This window comes from Sycon ciliatum, chromosome 1, assembly GCF_964019385.1.
Source record: "Sycon ciliatum chromosome 1, ocSycCili1.1, whole genome shotgun sequence".
NCBI classification, from domain to species: domain Eukaryota; kingdom Metazoa; phylum Porifera; class Calcarea; order Leucosolenida; family Sycettidae; genus Sycon; species Sycon ciliatum.
The window spans coordinates 36,136,849-36,142,854 of record NC_088643.1 but is presented as its reverse complement, the minus strand read 5'-3'; the positions used below and the strand labels follow the sequence as shown (position 1 = coordinate 36,142,854).

At 48.9% G+C, this 6,006-nt stretch overlaps 1 long non-coding RNA gene across 1 annotated transcript in view; it reads right to left on the bottom strand.

The window, feature by feature from the left end:
* LOC135806967 (uncharacterized) overlaps positions 1-4,007 on the bottom strand; it is a 7,409-nt gene extending 3,402 nt beyond the window's left edge. The window contains exons 1-2 of the long non-coding RNA XR_010551387.1: positions 3,641-4,007; positions 2,418-2,459 (exon numbers count right to left, since the gene is read on the bottom strand). This is a non-coding gene — a long non-coding RNA (uncharacterized LOC135806967). The remainder of the gene's footprint in view (positions 1-2,417; positions 2,460-3,640) is intronic.
* Between the last annotated feature and the right edge of the window lie 1,999 nt (positions 4,008-6,006).

Sequence of the window (6,006 nt, the reverse complement as noted above, 5' to 3'; positions counted from 1 at the left end):
CCATTAACCGTCATTTTCACCATAATGCTACACCCACACACGTGCACACACACACATACAAATGCACACACACACACACACACACATACACACACAGACACACGCACACACACGCACACACACACACACACACACACACACACACACACACACACACACACACACCATTGGACCATTGGACGCCAATCGCCGGAGGCGGTGATAGCGATGCTACAGCAGAAGCCATAACAGCTTGTGCTGGGATTCCACCATTCAACAGCTTGCAAGGCTGAAGAATTGACCGCCACTACTCAGCCTGGTCTACACCACACAGCTATGAAGTGGCTTTTTTTGGCCAGTGAATCCCTACTTTTTGGTCTTTTTCATTTTTTTTTCACACACACACACACACTGTACATTGCTTTGCTGTGCAGTACTGTGTTGTGTTGTGCAGTGCAGTGCAGTACATACTGTACTGCACTGCACTGCACAGCACAGTCTCAAGCTACAGGAGGGCCGTCGCATGCTACAGGGGAACGGCCACAGGCTGCACGAGTGTGGGCTGAAGCCAAGCCAGCCCGGGCTCAAGCTCAGCAGACCCACCCACCAAGTCTGCAGGACCATTCTGATGCCTCAACAAGTCCCACTCATGTGATCCCCCCGAGGCACGTTACGCGGACACCACAAAGACCTACTTCAGTCGACTATGAGGGCCAGCAAGATCGCCTTATCGCATCTTTCGGATATGTTGTTTAGGTACACACTCAACAGACTCGTGCTATTACTTTTAGGTAAACAACCGCTCTCGATGCTCTATTGTTATGTGGGCCGCGATCAGCTAAAACATGTCTTTGGGGTTTCGTAAAAAAGTTGGGAAATGACGAAATGAAAAAAATGTTTTTTTGGAGCGCGTTCACTCTGCACTTCATTCAAAATGATTCATGATGTGGCGATCATCTTCTCAAATTTTGTTCAAACACTTGTTTGGCGTTCTACTTCAAGTAGCTGGCGAGCAAAGACTGACAATGTCCGCATCTAGTGATACTAGAGCAGCTCGCAGGGCCAGACGATCGCTGTGCATGGCCCAGGTTTGTTCAGGTGTCTGCAAGTTCGTGGCGGCGGGTCTGCAGAGCGACGCTGACAATTTGTTGGGATCTCATTGATGTTGATGTCGACAGCGAAGCTGAATCGTCCCCGTCGTCTCCAGTAGCGAAGAGGCACAAGTTGTGGGCTAGTACATAATCATTTAGGCGGCGAACCGGCTGCCTTACGACGTTACTTGCGTTCAGCTCTCATGAGGCGTCTGACGCAGTCTCGGAAACGCAGGCGACGATCGAAAGTGTCACTGCCAGAATCGAAAGAGTGTGCAAGTGCAACGCCGCCCAGCGCATCGTGTTGCTTTCCAGGAAAAACTTGGGCCACGCCTTTGAACTGATGTCGTTGACATGCTCAAGTCGGTGTCAACATCTTTAGTTCCGTTGTATTGTGCTCCGCCACAAAAACCACTAAGTAATAGTTTGTCTCTTTGTGTCAGACTGTGCGAAAACTGTCATTTTCTATTTCAAAGTACATATTTTGAAAGCGGCGTTTGGGGCACTTGTAGACTACTTTTCTGCCCTGTATCACCTTCAAGAGGTCAAGTAAGGCCCCAAGAACTGTTTTCTGGAGGAAAACAAAATTTGAAAATTTTCACCCTAAGACATGTTTTAGCTGGTTGTGGCCCATGTATTCTCTGGATGTAGCAAAAGAAAGAGAGAAAGGGGTCCTGTTGGAAGAAGCCATAACTCAAAGTTATATCCTGAGGCGCTCATGCAGGTAACTGATAATAAACACCTGAGACCAATTTCCATTATTGCTTCTGCTCGTACGCGATTCTTAGAGCTGAAAAGTTGATGGTGGAGATTTGAGCAGACTTTGAGCAGAATTTGAGCAAACTTTGAGCAGAATTTGAGCAGAGCAGATTTGAGCATTGCTTATAGATGCAAACATAGTAAGGGTTTGTCAACTATTTCTTTTCACACTGCTGATTGCTGGAATGCTTTACCTGCTAGGCCCATGCACCGACTTTGGAGGTGGGGCGGCCATGGAGGGGGTCCGGGGGCCCTCTCGGCGGAAAAAAATTCAAAATTGAAGCCAATTGCAAGCGTTTCCGCGCATTTGGTGTCATTTCAGTGTAACTACAATGACTGTTTCTGATGATCGCTTACCGTGAAACTCGGAGTAAAAACACTTTTTCGTCCTCTCATTAATGTTATTGTTAGAGGGTACACGTAGATAGAGATCATTCCCAGTGCTTAACGTGCTGGGACGGTACACTGACACTAAATCAAACCTAAATCATGCATTTTGAAGTGGTGTGAGCCAGGAAAATTCATGCTGACATGTAGCAGTGGTGCTGATGGCGACAGCAATAGCGGTTTGATGCAAGGGTCACTGACCTTGGGCCGTCCTTGCTGTCTCGTCTGGAAATCCTTAGCCACCTGAGAACACGCGAGATAATGAAGAAGGCGGCGTATGGTGCCAGAGTCAACCAGGTGGAGAGAGCATAATTCACCCCACTGGTGGTTTCGACCTCGGGTGTGGCGGGCAAGGAAGCCACTATATTTCTGAAGTCGCTAGCTGCTTTGGTTGTAGACAAAAACAATGACTTGGTATATTCTGCCGTGAAGGCCCGTCATGGGTGAGTTACGCACCCGGGTTTCTTTTTGCCTGCTGCGATGGGCAGTCACGTGCTTTAGGGGTACAGGGCCTCTTGCATTCGCCGCAAGTTCGGGAGCCCCTTTGCAGCATATTGCCGCCGGCTGTGCTGACACGGGCAGAGGCGTGACTTCGCCTTTGCATGCCGGTAGGCAATCTTATTAGATAACGATTTCTTGTGAAGCTTTTGTGTTCAATCTTACATTTCAAATGAGTGTTCTATATATTTCCGAATTTGGGTTGTCTTTTGGCTTTGACTCAGTCTCTTACTTCATGGTTTCACGCGATTGGCCCAATTGGTGTTGTGAATAAACCCCTTCTCAAGCAGCAGCTGTGTTGGTGGCTGCAGCAGCAGCAGAGGCAGTGCTGATTGGGACAGCAGTAGCAGAGGTGCTGGTGGGGACAGTAGCCGAAGGGGAGGTGTGGGCGACGAAAGCAGCAGCAGCAGCGGTAGTGCTAGGCGACAACAGCAGCAGCAGCGGTAGTGCTGGAGGCGACAGCAGCAGCAACAGCAACAGCAGCAGTTCTGATGGCTACAGCAGCAATAGCGGTGGCGGTGGTGGTGACAACAGCAGCAATAGACGCGTTGCTGGTGGCGACAGCCGCAGCAGCCGTGATTTGGTGGTGACAGCAGCAACAGCAGCAGCGGTAGCGGCAGTGTGGCAGTGGTGCTGGTGGTGACAACAGCAGCAGTAGAGGCGTTGCTGGTGGCGACAGCCACAGCAGCAGCGGTGATTTGGTGGTGACAGCAGCAGCAGTGATTTGGTGGTGACAGCAGCAGCAGTAGCGATGGTGTGGGGCGTCAGCAGCAGCAGCAGTGCTGCTGGTGGTGACAGCAGCAACAGTAGCGGCGGTGCTGATACCAACAGCTAGCTTCACCTTGATATTTATCCAGTGATAAATTTAGCAGCATTCATGTCCAGGTAACTAGTTGTGTATTTGTACAGCTATGTTTCAACCTCACCTTTCTTCCAAGTCCATGTCTGAATAAATCCGTGAACCCGCTAGAAACCTATCCTCTTCCACAGGTGTATCATTTGAAGGTAGAAATAGTCAGGACCTGCTGCATCCCTTCATGACTAAGTTATTTACGGAGTACGCACCACGCTTGCCAATAACCGGCCTGTTCTGACCACTATGTTCTGGTCACGAAGAGGCAAATACTAGTAGTAAGATTATAAATTCTAGCTTGCTTCACCACAAATAAATTCTAGCTTGCTTCACCACAAATAAATTCTAGCTTGCTTCGCCGAGGAAACGCTTGCAGTGTAGATACTCAGGATGACATAGTCTGGTCGAAGGCAGGAAGCAGCACGACGACAAGCCTCTACTCCTACCGCTATACTTCTCATACTTGAGTCTTTACTTCTTTACTTCTTTACTTCTTTAGTTTTTACTTCTCAACTTTGCTGCTACTAGTGCTAGCTCGGCGTAGCTGTGCTCGCTGTGCAGGTCTGTGTGACTGTCCGCAGAGCTAGAGCTGTAGTGGGCATGATTATTAATTTTACAGTATGGGTTAGGCGGCAGTGCGCAGATCTACGTTTCCGCATGTCCCGCTCAGTGCAGCTGCGAGCTCACTGCCGGTCACCGCCGCGACCTGGTGACTGGTGTCAGACAGTAGTGACCGAAGCATGCATCTACTCTCACGCACGCACTCTCCGCTAGCGCTACGCCTATGCTTGGGGAGCTTGGTTGTTTCTTTCAGGCTTCGATTGAGTCACACTGCACTGTCTGTAACACGGTAACCAGGACTTTGAGTTTTGACTTCCGCTCCTGGAAGCGAAGGCCAGCACTAGCAGCCAGGCCCATGCAGGCCAGCAGGGCCAGACCCAGGCTAGCGATTCATGCCCACATGATGTAGTCATGTTGTACGTATGTATTACTGCACAAGGACCAGTGCAATACCGGCCGATATCTGCACGAACGGCGAAGCCGTAAGTGTCAGCAGCGACAGCTTGGCGGAGCGACTCGCAATATTCCCCAGTACACCGCCAGCCAATGACCAGATGACTATGTGGATGCACTGCAGTGCGATATTGCACCCCGGCGAGTGAGCGTGCAAATAACCTATATCTGCACGCTCACTTCGAAGCGAGCGTGCAAATAACCTATATCTGCACGCTCACTTCGAAGCGAGCGTGCAAATAACCTATATTTGCACGCTCGCTTCGAAGTGAGCGTGCAAATAACCTATATTTGCACGCTCACTTCGAAGTGAGGGTGCAAATATAGGTTATTTGCACGCTCACTCGCCGGGGTGCAATATCGCACTGCAGTGCATCCACATTGGCTGGCGGTGTACTGGGGAATATTGCACGCTCAGTAAGGCCGCTGATTGGCTCAAACCATGGAGACACTCACGTGGGGTGCGATAACATGATTTACAAGGTCTCGTCCGACTAGTAGTAGTAGATCTACTACATGTAGTAGATCTACTAGATCTACGTATAGGATATTGCACGGTTCCGAGGGGATTATTTTTCAAATCCCCAAGGCGCGCAGCGCCGCGGGGATTATGAAAAATAATCCTCGCGGACACTGTGCAATATCCTGTATAGACCACACTTTTCGGGTGATGAGTAGCGCTGCATGCAGCATGAACCAGTGCACTGAGTCTGTGAACGGAACACCGAACGCGAAGTACCGGTAGTTCTGATATAGTCGTTTGTTCGTCGCCTCTCCAGGTTTTGATCCACTTATTGGTTTGACTGAGGCGAATGCGGATTGTCACACACTTTCTTTGGTTTGTCTCCCAAGACGAAGCCTCATGAACTCTGTTGCTTGTTGGTAGCTGACAACACCGTGGGGAAAAGCGATACTGATAGCGATCAAGTGAAGATCACGAAATAGTAGATATTGTAATTATTTGAAAATAATTTGAGGTGCTCTGCTCGTCTGTCACCTACCGGCGTGGAGGCGATATATTCCCTACAAATCAAAGACTACAATGAAGACTGGTCAGGCACTGACGTCCGTCCTATGGCTTAGTCAAATGGTGTAAGAGTATTCGAAATAAGATGGATTGTTTGTGATCGTGTGGAACAAATTTGACAATACCAGTAGAGCGTGAATGGGTACATCTACACGTACACATCTACACGTACATGTAGAACCAATGACATTGAGTTAGGCTGCGTTTACACGACAACGATTGAAAACGATTTGCGTTTACACGACAACGAAATAGGACCTAAACGGAACGAAATCGTTGCGTTTACTACTATCGTTTACACGACAACGCCCGAAAACGATACCTAAACGGAACGAAATGGAAACGCACTTCAAAGTGTTTTGAAACGTTTTCAAAACGTTTTCAAAACGTTTTCGTTC